We start from the raw sequence: 13,011 nt of genomic DNA, 5'->3' as shown, positions 1-13,011 counted from the left end.
TAAAACATCTCTATTCCAGAAAATATAGCCACATCCACTTAATTTCCTAGTTGCACAAGACTAGTGGGAGTAATGCAAGAAACCACAAAAATTTCACACTAACCATCCTCTTGTATCAGGCCCAGGCAAAACATCTTATTCTGGAAGGTGGCCTGGAGAAGAAAAGTGAGGATGTTAAAGTCACAGGCCAGTGAAACCTCAAAAGCTTGCATAATGCATTGTGCATTTTGGACGGCGAATAAAGGTGAAGGGGTGCTGAAAGATTCTTGGCTCAACCAAAAAAGGAATGACCTAGAGCCACGAAACCTATATGCTATTCCACATATTGATCTTGATGTTCAATGTACTCAGCAGATCATTTCTCAAGTTTCTTTAACACTTCAAAAGAAAAAAAACCTGCTCTGCTGCTGTTACCACATCAGAATCATTTGAAAATTTCCTTCCTTTCACACTCTCTTTAAAGTTTGGAAACAGGAAATAGTCAGATGGAGCAAAATCAGATGAGTAGTATGGATGAACGTGACCTCAAACCCTAAATTCTTCAAAACATTCATCATCTTGCCAGTTCTGAGAGCAGATGCATTGTCCTTCAAAAGAGAACACCTTTCCAAGCTGCCCTTCAATGTCTTCTTTAATTGACACAGCAAGTTAGAGTAGTATTCTGTATTGATTGTTTAGCCCTTCTGAAGACAGTCAGTCATCAAAATATCTTCCTTATTCCCCCCCCCCAAAAAAAAAAAAAACTGTGGCCATGAACTTTCCTGCTGACTTTTGAGTTTTGAATTTCTTCAGCCATGGAGAACCCAAGTGCTACTACTGCAAGGACTGTTGTTTGGTCTCCAGATCATTATGATGCAACCATATTTCACCAACAGTGGTTAAATTGTTCCAAAAATTATCACTAGATCACTCAAAATGCTGCAATATAAACTTGCAGATATTTGTTGTTGCTAACTGCCCTCGAGTTGATTTTGACCCACAGCAACCCTGTCGATGAGACATCGCTAAGACTCCCTGTCTTCTGCTCAGTTCCTTCAAACTTATACCCATGACCACCCTAATAAAGTTCATCCATCTAGCATGTGGTCTCCCTCTCTTTCTACTTCCTTCCACCTCACCTATTATCTTTTTTTTTCCAGAGAGTCATGCCTTCTCATGATGTGTCCAAAGTACAACAGCCTGTTTTGTCATCTTGGCTTCCAGGGCTTGATCTGCTCTAGGACCCATTTGTTTGTCTTTTTAGCTGTCCAGCACCACATCTCAAATAAGTTGAATTTCTTCCTATCTTGTTTCTTAATTATCCAGCTCTCACATCCATACATGATAACAGGGAAAACAATGGCTTGTATGATTCTAACTTCTGTGCTCATTTGTATATCTTTGCATTTTAGCATCTTTTCTAGTTCTTTCATAGCCACCCTCCCCATTCTTAATCTTCTTCTAATTTTCTGGCTGCAGTCCCCATTGCTATCCAAGTTTGATCCCAGGTGTGAGAACTCTTTTACTGTTTCTGTTTCTTCATTGTCTAGGTTGAATTTATGTAGATTCTTTGTGGTCATTATTTTTGTTTGTTTTTTATGTTCAACAGTAAGCCTGCCTTTGCACTTTCTTCTTTGATCTTCCTTAGTACAGTGGGCCCTTGTTATCCGCTGGGGTTTGGTTCCAGGACCCCCGTGGATAATAAAATCCGTGGATGCTCAAGTCCCATTCAATCCAATGGCATAACAAAATGGTGTGTCTTATATAAAATGGAAAATCAACGGTTGTTATTTGGAATTTATGTTTTTTCTGAATATTTTCAGGCTGTGGATGCTTGAATTCATGGATAAAAAATCCATTGATAAGGAGGGCTGACTGTAGTTGTTCCAGGTCTGGGCGGTTTTCTGATAGTATTATGGTGTTGTCTGCGTATCTTAGATTGTTGATTCTCCTTCCTCCTATTTTCACTCCTCCTTCTTCTATGTCTGAGCCTGCTTTTCTTACAATATGTTGTGCATATAAGTTGAACAGGTAGCGTGATAATATGCAGTCTTGCCTGACCCCTTTGTCAATTTGTTTTCCCATGATCTGTTCTGACAGTAGCCTCTTGTCCTGAGTACAGATTCCTCCTCAGAATTATCAGATGTGTTGGCATTCCCATGTCTTTAAGAGCGCTCCATAGCCTTTCATGATCCATGCCTGTGGTGGCGAAGCTATGGCATGCGTATTGTCTCTGGCACATGAAGCCATTTCTGAGGGCACATGGAGAGACAGAAGGGCAGGGGAAGAGTATGAACAGGCATGCACTTGTTCTTCCTCTTCCCCCCACCCTCCCAGGTCTTCAGCTGCCTCCAGGGAAGTCCCTCCCCCAGAAGACAGAAGTCCCGTCCCTGGAAGTCCTGTTCCCCCCGAAGTCCCACCCCCTGGTACCGGGTAACACATGGTGCGGGAACACCTTTGAATTTGGGCACTCGGTCTCTAAAAGGATCACCATCACTGATATGCAGTCAAAGGCTGCTTTTCTTACAATATGTTCTGCTATAGTCTATAAAGCACATGCTGATTTTATTTTGATATTCATTTGTGTGCTCCATTAGCCTTTGTATGTTTGCAGTGTGGTCCCTAGGGCTTCTTCCTTTCCTGAACCGTGCTTTGACTTCTGGGATTTCTCTCTCCATATATGGTTGGAATCTATGTTGGAGAATCTTGAGCGTGATTTTGCTTGCATGGGAGATTGGTGGTATGGTCCTATAGTTGCTGTAGTCCTTTGTGTCTCCTTTTATGTGTATGGGGATGTATATTGATTCTTTCCAATCTTTTGGCCATCATTTTGTTCTGCTGGTATTCACTCAATCATTTCTAATCAGCATTCATACATTTTGGCACCCACTTGACTGACAGCTTCTGCATAGCCAATTGCTCATGAATTATAAACCCTATTCTTGGGATATCTCCAGTGATTCAGCAATTGTTTTATCTGAGTTTTACCAATCTGCCAATATCAGGTAATGAGCATGCTCAACAATTTCAGGAGCTGACACTATCAAAGATCTCCTAGACCTTGCTGCATCTTTGGCCTCAAAATTTACACACTGAAAGTTAGCACACCACTTTTTCACAGTTAAATGTGATGGGCACCTGTGACTCAATGTTTGCACCATACATTCATAGATGTTCTTTGCAGTTTTCTTTGATGGCCCATTTCTCCACTTGAAAATTCCACACTTTTCATTGGAATGATTCTATCTATGTAATTAGAGCTACAATCCCGCAAATTGGCAATTTACAATACAAAAGAATACTCATTTCAAGCTACAGGGACAAAATTACACCTAGATTTTGGGATTTACATCAGGACACAAAATTTTCAGTTCCCCTTCATATTGCTATTTTGTGGATTTCGGATTCTGTTTTATTTTGCTGTAGGCCAACATGGCTACCCTTGAATATGTTTTCCGGATTTAAAGGTACAGGATTTTGCTGTAACAGGGGAAACTTTAACAAGAGGGGGCTAATAGTCTCTAACCTCTTTTCTGTGGACTACCATTGGCACATAAATTGGACTACACAGCACATAAATGTTTTAGAGATGTAACAGTACAGAAACTTGTTAAGAAATTATTAAATGTTCTCTGCCTAAGAAAGGGGCAGTTAATTTCTCACAGCACAGAGACAGCGTGGCTCTCAAGGGAAGTTACTTTTCTGGTGAAATGTAGTTGAACTTTTATTGTGTGTGTGTGTGTAAATGTGCCTTCAAATTGCCTGTTGACTTAAGGTGACCCCATGAATTTCATAGGGTTTTCTTAGGCGATGAATATTCAGAGGTGGTTCCTTCCTTTAAAATATAGTTTACAACATGTGGTATTCATTGGTCCAAAATTTTATTAGCTGCATTTATTGAACCCTAGTCCCCACATAGTCATGAAGAGGAGCAGCCTCTGCCTGCAAATCCATGCTATATTAACTAACTACAGAAGTAACATCTGAGCCTATGACCAACATTACCACTTTTCTTCTCATGTATGATTTTTAACATCTTTTCCTGATGAAGAGGCCAGGGAAGCTTCAAATGTTTGCATGATATACCGAATATACTCAACTATAAACCAACCTCAGGAAGACGGCAAGGGCAGGTTTGGGGGCTAAAATTATGGATTTTGATATGACCAGTGGATAAGTCAAGGGTAAAACTTAGGAGTTTATCAGACAAGGGAAATTGGAAGTATAATCCAGTGGCAATCCGAACGCAATCATGGGGTTTCATGTTATTGCGTGATAGACTACCACACGCAATTTCAGGCAATGGCAAGCTATTTTCGGGCAATGGGAAGTCAGTTCGAATGCAATTTGAATTCACGTAAATTTGATGAACTAGCAAATTTACGTGAATGCGTTCTGGTCCCACTTTTCATTCAAAATTAAGAGAAATTCCTCACATGTGATAAACTCCTTTGAGTCATGAAACAAAGGGTGTAAAGAATATAACAAAGGACAATGATGCCAAAAAACAGAAAATTTCAGCAGCTATGACTGTGTTCACTCTAAAGGCTGGGTGGATTAGGAAGAAACTATGGCCACATAGCCCGAAACCCTCACAAAAAACTATGTAATCCATGGCTGTGCAATGTGTGGGGAAGGCAACCAGGCACAGGCAAGGCTAAGAAAACACACACAATCCAAAAAGGATGAAATGACAAATCAAAGAAAATGGTGACTTTGGGCATGAACAGACAGGCCAAAATAAAGCTTCTTCAGGTCGCTTTGGAGGTATGCCGTTTAAATGACATATGCATCTTAAGAGGCCAGAAGCTGCGCCTTTTTAAGTATAATATGATAACTTGCTTGATTTTAATTGAGAAATTGAGGGTAAGCACCAAAAAGCTTCTGCTGCTGCCATTTTCCCACCCAGGCATTCAAAAAGGTCAGAAATGTTGCTGCTGAGGAGGGTAGAGTGCTTCTTATGGGTGCTCCTGGGATGGACTCCAGCTCTTGCCTTTTGCCACTCCACTAAGAGAAGGGGATGATTTCTTTTTATTAAAAAAAGAGTTAAAGTACAATACTTACATTGACTGGTGGATAAGTCAACCCAGGTTTTTTGGGTCAACTTTTTGAGTAAAATTTCTAGACTTGTTTATTGGACAAACAAAATGCACAAAATATGTATATGCTCACACACACACACACACACACACACACTATTTTGTGCATTTTGTTTGTCCAATAAAGTATTATTGTTTTGTGGATTCTTTGTTTTGTTGTATTTTGTTGCCTGGGAAGCACAACTACCCTTGAATATGTTTACAAGACTGGATAGAACTGATTCCATGGAAACCACCATCTTTTACTTGTTGCAGGCAAAACATCCATAGTCCAGAAAATTGTCCAGAATACAAATTTTCCAGGGAGCGACACCCATACAATTCACTAATCACTCAACTAGATGTGATGATTTTAAAACTCTGTCAAGTTCATATAGGGAGATACAGCCTTTCAAATAGTCTGGACCTAAGTTGTATAGGGCTTTATAGGTCAAGACCAGCACTTTGAATTATGCCCAGAAATGAACCAGTAGCCAGTGAAGCTGTTTCAACAAGGGAGTTAGGTGCTTCCTATAACTAGCTCCGGTCAGCATTCTTGCTGCCATGTTTTGAACTTGCTGAAGTTTCTGAACTTTCATGTAAAGTTGGCATTATAGGCCATATTCTGTAATACAGATATTTTGTTCTGAATGAGTACTCAGAAGTGGTTTCTCTGAATCTTCTTCCAGCTTACTGCATCCTTTCCACCTGTTCTTCTGCACCTGATCAATTTGGTGACTCCCTGAAAAGCTGGTGTTACTGGACATTTTCTGGAATACAGCAGGATACAAAACAGTAGTTTTTGTAGAATTTTTGTGGCTTGTGACATTTCTCCAACCTAGTCTTGTAGGGGTGGTGTATTTGGTGGCTACTTCCATGTCAGGCAGTAGGCCAAATTGGGCTAGTGCCATCAAGTAAAAGATAATGCCCAATGAAACCTGTTAACCTTTAAGCTATCAAAAGCTTTTTTGTCATTTTTCCTGTAAAGCCTAATGTGCCTAATTCCCTGTACGGTTTTAAAGGTGTTCCTTTGTGTAAGAATATACACAGATATATAAACATATACAGTATAAAATTTCAAAACAAGAAACAATCCAGTATGGCAGACCTCTGTTTTCCCCTTAATACTTCTTTTTTATTTCCACCTCTTAAAATAAACCCTTCCAGTCGTATTCACATTGCACTAGGGAATTATATTAGATCCTAATTAATACAAAATGTATAACTTGTATTTACTTTTGACTAAGGCTGCATTTGCACTGTAGAAATAATCCAGTTTGACACCACTTTAACTGCCATAGCTCAATGCTATGGAATTCTGGGAATCTGTTTGTCTGGGTTCTCTGTGCAGCAAAAAACAAGGCTGTGGAGAATATCACATGACTGAAATTGAGAGTATAATCCAGTGTCATCCTGAACACGATCATGTGTATTCACGTTATTGTGCGAAAGGTTACAACACGCGATCGCTGGCAATCTGAACGCACTCCGAGCCACTCTGAACGCAATCACGCGTCAATCCACAGTTAAGTAAATTCGGTGAACTAGCGAAGTCACAAACTCTATTCCTAGGCAACTTCACACTCGGTGCGCTATTGTTTGGTGTGATGTGCATATCTCCTTTGATCCTGGTTCAACTCCCCCAATCCGGAAGGGGGGTTTCCCATTAAGCCACGCTGCAATTCCAATTTTGCTTCCGCTTGTCCTTCAGCATTGCTGAGGGGGGCTGCTGCCTGTTAATTAAGAGGCATGGACCAGGAGCTACTGGATAGCCATTATATTCACATTTTAACATGACAAGAGTGAATATATGCTCATTTTAATGTGAATAGAGCATGTTCTTTCAACCATTCCTCCCGCCCCTCCTTCAACCTCTTTTGTAAATTGTGGGGTTCCTTGGTTCCTCTCTCTCACTCGCCTAAATATGCCATGCTCCAGTCATCTGGAGTCTCACTGCGCATGCGCAAGGGTGCCAATCCGCAATTAAGAACCCACCGATCTGATGGCTTACTTTGCACAGAATATGGGTCGCGTTTGGGGAGGCCATTACAGCGAATTTAAGGTGTGATAAATAATCACGTAATTGCGTGAATTTTTGAATTGACCTCGCTATCTTCTCTTTCAAAATTGAGAGCCTCCCTTCCTGTGATAAACTCCATTGTGTGTGTATATGTGGGTGTGTGAATGTCTGAAAGTTGGTGATGCATTACAGGGATTCTCTTAGTGTGCGGCTCACCCTACTGCTCTACAATCAACCTTTCTTTTAAACGGATATTAAGAATAATGAATATATTAAGCAATAAGTATATTAAATCTATCTTATATAAATAATTAAATAAGTGTCAAATCAAACTTTCTATTAGGCTTTCTCTAAGAGCTAAGGCCATAATTTTATCCTCATAATGTGGGATTGCTTAGAGTCTAGTCAATCAAATAACTATGGATAAAATGGTGGTCAGACAAGCAGTCCATAAACTACAAAAGCCAGGACGTAAAGGACAACTTTCAAGGTATTTAAGGGCATAGCCTAGTGGAATATTTTTTTTCCCTGATTGAACACCAGATTGCCATGCTGCTATCACAGTTGACTTTGCTGTTGTTCAAAATGGACTTGTCATCTAACCTGGAGTGCTGTTGTTTGAGAAATGTAAGCCAAGTGGCCTTGCGCCATATAACTAGTTGAGGAGTTCTTTGGATCCTGGCCACATGTGGAAGTAAGTCCGATTGATTTAATGTGTTTAGAATCAGAGAGCCTCCTGGGTGTATTTAAAAGTACAGTAAGTACGCATAGCAACTACACATTATTTATCAGCCAATAAATACACTGCCACTGACAAGGAGTTATTTATTTATCTGGAATCATATCACATAATAACTCTACGATAAGGACCAGTTACATAAACATTTACAATTCCATATTAAAAAGCAACATAGACAGCCAGAAGATGTTCCCATCACGATCACAATCCTAGGACATTACCACACAATCCCCATTCTCACCGCATTCAGATTAGTTAAAGAAAACAGAAAGATACTGGTTTGGGAGCAGTCATTATCACACATCTCTGCAATAGTGCTACTGGGTCTTTTTCTCCTGTCGCTGGTCCCTTGTGCTTGCTTTGCACTCACCCTTAATCGTGCCCTATGCCCTGCCCAACATGCTTTTCATGATTTTTAAAACATTTAAACAGAATCCTGGAGTTATGCTAATACAATTTAAGTTAAAGCAATAAAAGAAAAGAAATAGATATTTTTGGAAACGAAATCAGCCTGCTTGGGAATAGTGAGGCAGAGAGGGGATGGAGAGAGGAGGAGATACTGACATCACTTGAATTGCAGTTTTGGAACGGCAGTGGCAGCAATGTTTTGCACCTGAAGACTAATGGGACTGCAGTGCAATTGGAAGCTTTTTGACAAGTTTTACTTGGCAATGAAAAGGGACACTGAAACAACACCTGACAGAAAAGAAGTGACAAGATGGAGACAAAGTTGTGCAACAAGTATTCCAAAAGCACCATTCTGTAGATTTCATAGTGGTTTTAAATCTTTGTGTGATGATCTCCTTATTCTGCACTAGATACACAAAAATGTAAGTAAACCATTGTGTAATACTATGGATGGTGAATAATCTCATAGGACCAAAGAAAATGAGTAATCTGATGCGAGGTATTATTTGTAGTACTTGCAGAACTGCAAGACACTATGAGCTGTGTGGAAAGAAAGAAAGAAAATTCTGTGCACTTATTCCCCTAAGCATTCAGTCTTTCAAAAACTGAACCTCACAGAAAAGGCGCCAGTTTTACTTGAAACAAATGTCAATCCAATTTATTTCATTCTGAGATACTATCGGAAACTGATTGCACAGAAGCTTGCATAGAAAATCATTCAAATGTTGGACTATACTCAGTACTTTTGTCACCTGACATAGAATTGCCTGAGATTGCCATACCTGTTTTTCAAATGCTGGAAGTACCACTTTGATAGAAATCAGTTAAAGGAAAATTCTTGCTTTTTTCCATTCTAATACTGTTAAAGTGATCAGAAACAAACCTGACTGTTCAACAGGAATTGAAAATAAATTCAAATTCCTTCAATATGGTTTTGAGACTGAAAGTCATTGTGTTCCAGAAAAGAAAAATCTGTGCAGGTAAACAATTTTCTGTTAGTTAACCCTTCTGCCTTTGCAAAAGGATGCTGAAATGGAAAACATTGCCCTTTGAATTCTGTTATGTTTTGGTTAAGGTTATTAACACTGTAACAAAAAACACTGCCTGTTCTAAGCAGCGGTATCATTGGGGGTGGGGGGGTGCGGACTACACTAGGTGACATCTTAAGGGGATGACACTACTGCTCTTCAAACATTTTGGGGGGTGGCAAAAATTGGCTATGGCATTTGCCTGTCTCCTGTGAAAACACTGAAGAGATGGGATGAGTGGGATGAGGCTCAGTGGAAGGAGAAAGGAGAGGTCCCAGGTAACTTTTAAATTTAAAATGTTTACATTTTAATTAAAAAACAATTTTAAAAACAAACAATTTATTCTTTTAATTTTTCATTTAAAAATGTCACATTTTACCAAAATTTCACTTTAACCACATGACACTACGTATATGGAAGTGCATTTAGGTTGTGCATGTGATATTGTAATTTAAATGTATAATTTTAATTTTGCTAGTTGTTCTTGTCACTACATTTACTATATGAAATATTGGAATTATGATTTATGAGTAATATTAGTAAAAAAAACATTACTAAGGATTCTGTATGGTGTTATATAGGAAAAGGTCAATGCGGGTGTGTGACACCATGAGTTACCGCATCTGTGACACCAACCCTAGTGACATCAATCCTATATAGTCTTTTGATATTAGAAAATTTGTGCTGGCTTTTCCCATTCCCAGCATGCAATGAGCACACAGGTTTCTTTTAATGCAACATGTTTGTTTGGGATGGAAAGCAGGTTGGGGATGTTATATCACATGCTTATGGCATGTGTGTCTCATTATTCTATTTGAGCCTAAAGCACCTGTAATGTCATCTACACAGTAAAATAGGTTTCCGCCATACAGCAACATAATGTGGTAGGTAATGTCAGGTGTATGTATGAAGCGTGAAAGATAGGTGTGGTTTGTTTGCGGAAGAGTGCATTTTCCAATGGAGAAGGCCAAACTGAAAGAGGGAGAATTTAGATGTTGTTGGAAATGATGCAGAAGGAGTGAGGAAAAGAGTCAGGATGGTTTTTGAAATTGGAAATTAATGAAATCATCTTATTTACTCACATCTGATTCTTGGTCACTAGCAATGGAGATATGCACAAATGGAGTCTAAAAGCTACACCTCTTGTACACTGGTCCAAGTGAGAGGTGTCCTAGAAGGAGCACATTTGGGGCACCTGTGACTGCCAACTTGTGGGTAAGAAAATAACTCAGGTGGGTAGTATCACAGCACTGCTGCCATTCCTCCACCCACATGTGGACCTCAGATTTAAAGATATTTTAAAATTTAAAGATATAAAAAGAACCCTGATGGACTGTACCAAATGTCCATCCAGCGCAGCAGCCTGATTCCTTTTGTTTAAGTAGGTAAAGCAATCCTCTCTGGAACAGCTTTATTTTTCTTTCAGATGATCAGATATGTTTCTAGCTAAGCAAGAATATGAATACATGCTCCCCTCCTACACAAGTTTTCTGCCAAAAGCAAGACATTTGATCTAAATATGTTTTTTAGCTTTGTTTCTGGACTGGCTCCTATGCTGTTAATAGCAACATGACACACAGATTAAAAGAAAAGGTTCACCTGTTTAATTTCTCTGCGGCAAACACTGTTTAAAAAGGACAAGCACACCTAGGAGCAAAGTGTGCAACTTCAGTCCTAACCTATTGTTTTATAAACTCAACTTTAGTTTCTCTTTTGTTTTCAATATCAAATGCAGATTAGTTTCATAAACATGAATTGTAAATGCTACCTTAATTTAAGGTAAAACTCTGGGAATAATTGCAAGTAGAGACAGATTTTAAGAACCGTAAACCATTGTTTAAAAGTTAAATCAAAAGCATGGAATCAGGTTCCTTAGGATTCTCTTGACAGAGGTCCAAAGCACACTGCAGAAATAATCCAGTTTGAGACTGCTTTAACTGCCCTGGCTCCATGCTAGGGATTCCTGGGAACTGTAGTTTATTGTGGCAGCAGAGCTCTGTGACACAGAAGGCTAAATGTCTCACAAAACTATAGTCCCTAGAATTCCTTAGCATGGAACCAGGGCAGTGAATGCAGTTTCAAACTGGATTATTTCTGCAGTGTGTTTTGGACCACAATCTAGTCTGCAATAATAGTCCTGAAAACCAAAAAGCCTTTCCACACTAGTTTTGGATTGTGGCCTTCAGAGTTGGTAACAGTTCTGAGGATAAAACTAAACACTACAATGTATATTAAGCTCTGTCATTTGCATTTTTATTTATAACATCGCCTCTTCCTCCAAGGAAGCAAGCAGGAAAAAGTCCCCCTAACAGGATAAAAACAAAACAAAACTTGAAGGAAATAGCCAAAATTGTGAAAGAAAAGGAGATCCTTTCGTTCTATGACTCTTGCACAAATAGAGAGCTACAATATATTGTTTTTGGAACACAAAACAATCTGGATAGCAATCGGCAACTGTCCAGCAATTTCAAGATTATTTTGAATCCCCAGAAACATTAGTATCTGGATGTGTGTGGAATCCTTATGTAACTCAGACCTTACCAAAAAATAACCCCAACAGTCATAATTTAGTAGCTACCATAATTGATCTGGCACCCTGTTTAAAAACACATTTCACTGGCAATAAGTCTCACTGCTTGCCAAGCAGAAAGAAAAATAAATCAAAATTGTGAGTTGTTTGATTTAGGTCAAAACAAAGCTATTGCAAATGTTGACTGCTTAGGGGTGATGACATTTCCAAGCATCAGTAGAAATTACTTTAGCAGCAGTAGCAAAACACTTAGGAAAATGAAGTATTATCAAAATAAAAAGGCACGCACAAAGACTAACCATGGAAGAGACCATATCAGTTTGCCCAAAATACTGAGACAATAAAACGTGACTTATAGGTATAATCCATCCAAATTAAGTACTTTTCTCTTGTTGACTTCAACAGGAGACATCCAAGCCTGTTTTTAAACTAAAGTGGTCAGCTTTGATTGAGGCGTATCCTACGGTTTCTTACCCAGCAGATTTGTCGTTGACCCGAGCATGAATATAAAGTGCATTATCTACTTATGTACACACATGATTACAATCTGAACTATTAATTATCCCATGAACTAAAGGGATTAGGCATATGAAGCAAAAAGGTGTTAGAATTTTGTAGTTCAGTTAATTTATTTTTACATTTACGTCCTGCTTTTCTTTCATTATAGATATCAATGTAGCATGCATGCCACATCAGCCAATTTCAGCATCAAGCAAGATGGCTGTGTATCATGTACCTTAATCACTACTTGATGGAATAATCAAATGCCACAGTGCAGGCGCCAGAAGCTCTCACGTTCAGAGAGACGGATTAGGAAAGTGCTAATTGTAAAAAAACAATGGTGTTTGGGATGCATTGCAAAGACAAGACACAACAGTCAAGATTGCACTCTTATATCAATCTTAGTGCAGCCACAACATTGTGAGTTCAATCCTGCAGGGCCCCAGGTTAACTCAGCCTTACATCTTTGTAGGTCAGTAAAATGGGGGCAATTGGCTAACACATTGTAAACCGCTTAGAGTATACTTAGCACTATAAAGCGGTATAGAAATATAAGTGCTATTGCTATATATATTTAATATAAAGTAAGTAACTCTGCAATCATTTATTTTCTTAAATGTTACATTTTATTGCTGTTATAAAAAGCTAAAGTGCAAGTTATTGAGCCTGATGGTAATTGTGGTGATTTATTGTCTTAAGTATTCCTGTTTAGGACAGTATTGCAAACT

The sequence above is a fragment of the Sceloporus occidentalis genome, unplaced genomic scaffold (assembly GCF_023333645.1).
Source record: "Sceloporus occidentalis isolate IW3139 unplaced genomic scaffold, rSceOcc1.0.p SCAF_4, whole genome shotgun sequence".
Lineage (NCBI taxonomy): Eukaryota > Metazoa > Chordata > Lepidosauria > Squamata > Phrynosomatidae > Sceloporus > Sceloporus occidentalis.
This window is presented reverse-complemented; position numbering follows the sequence as displayed.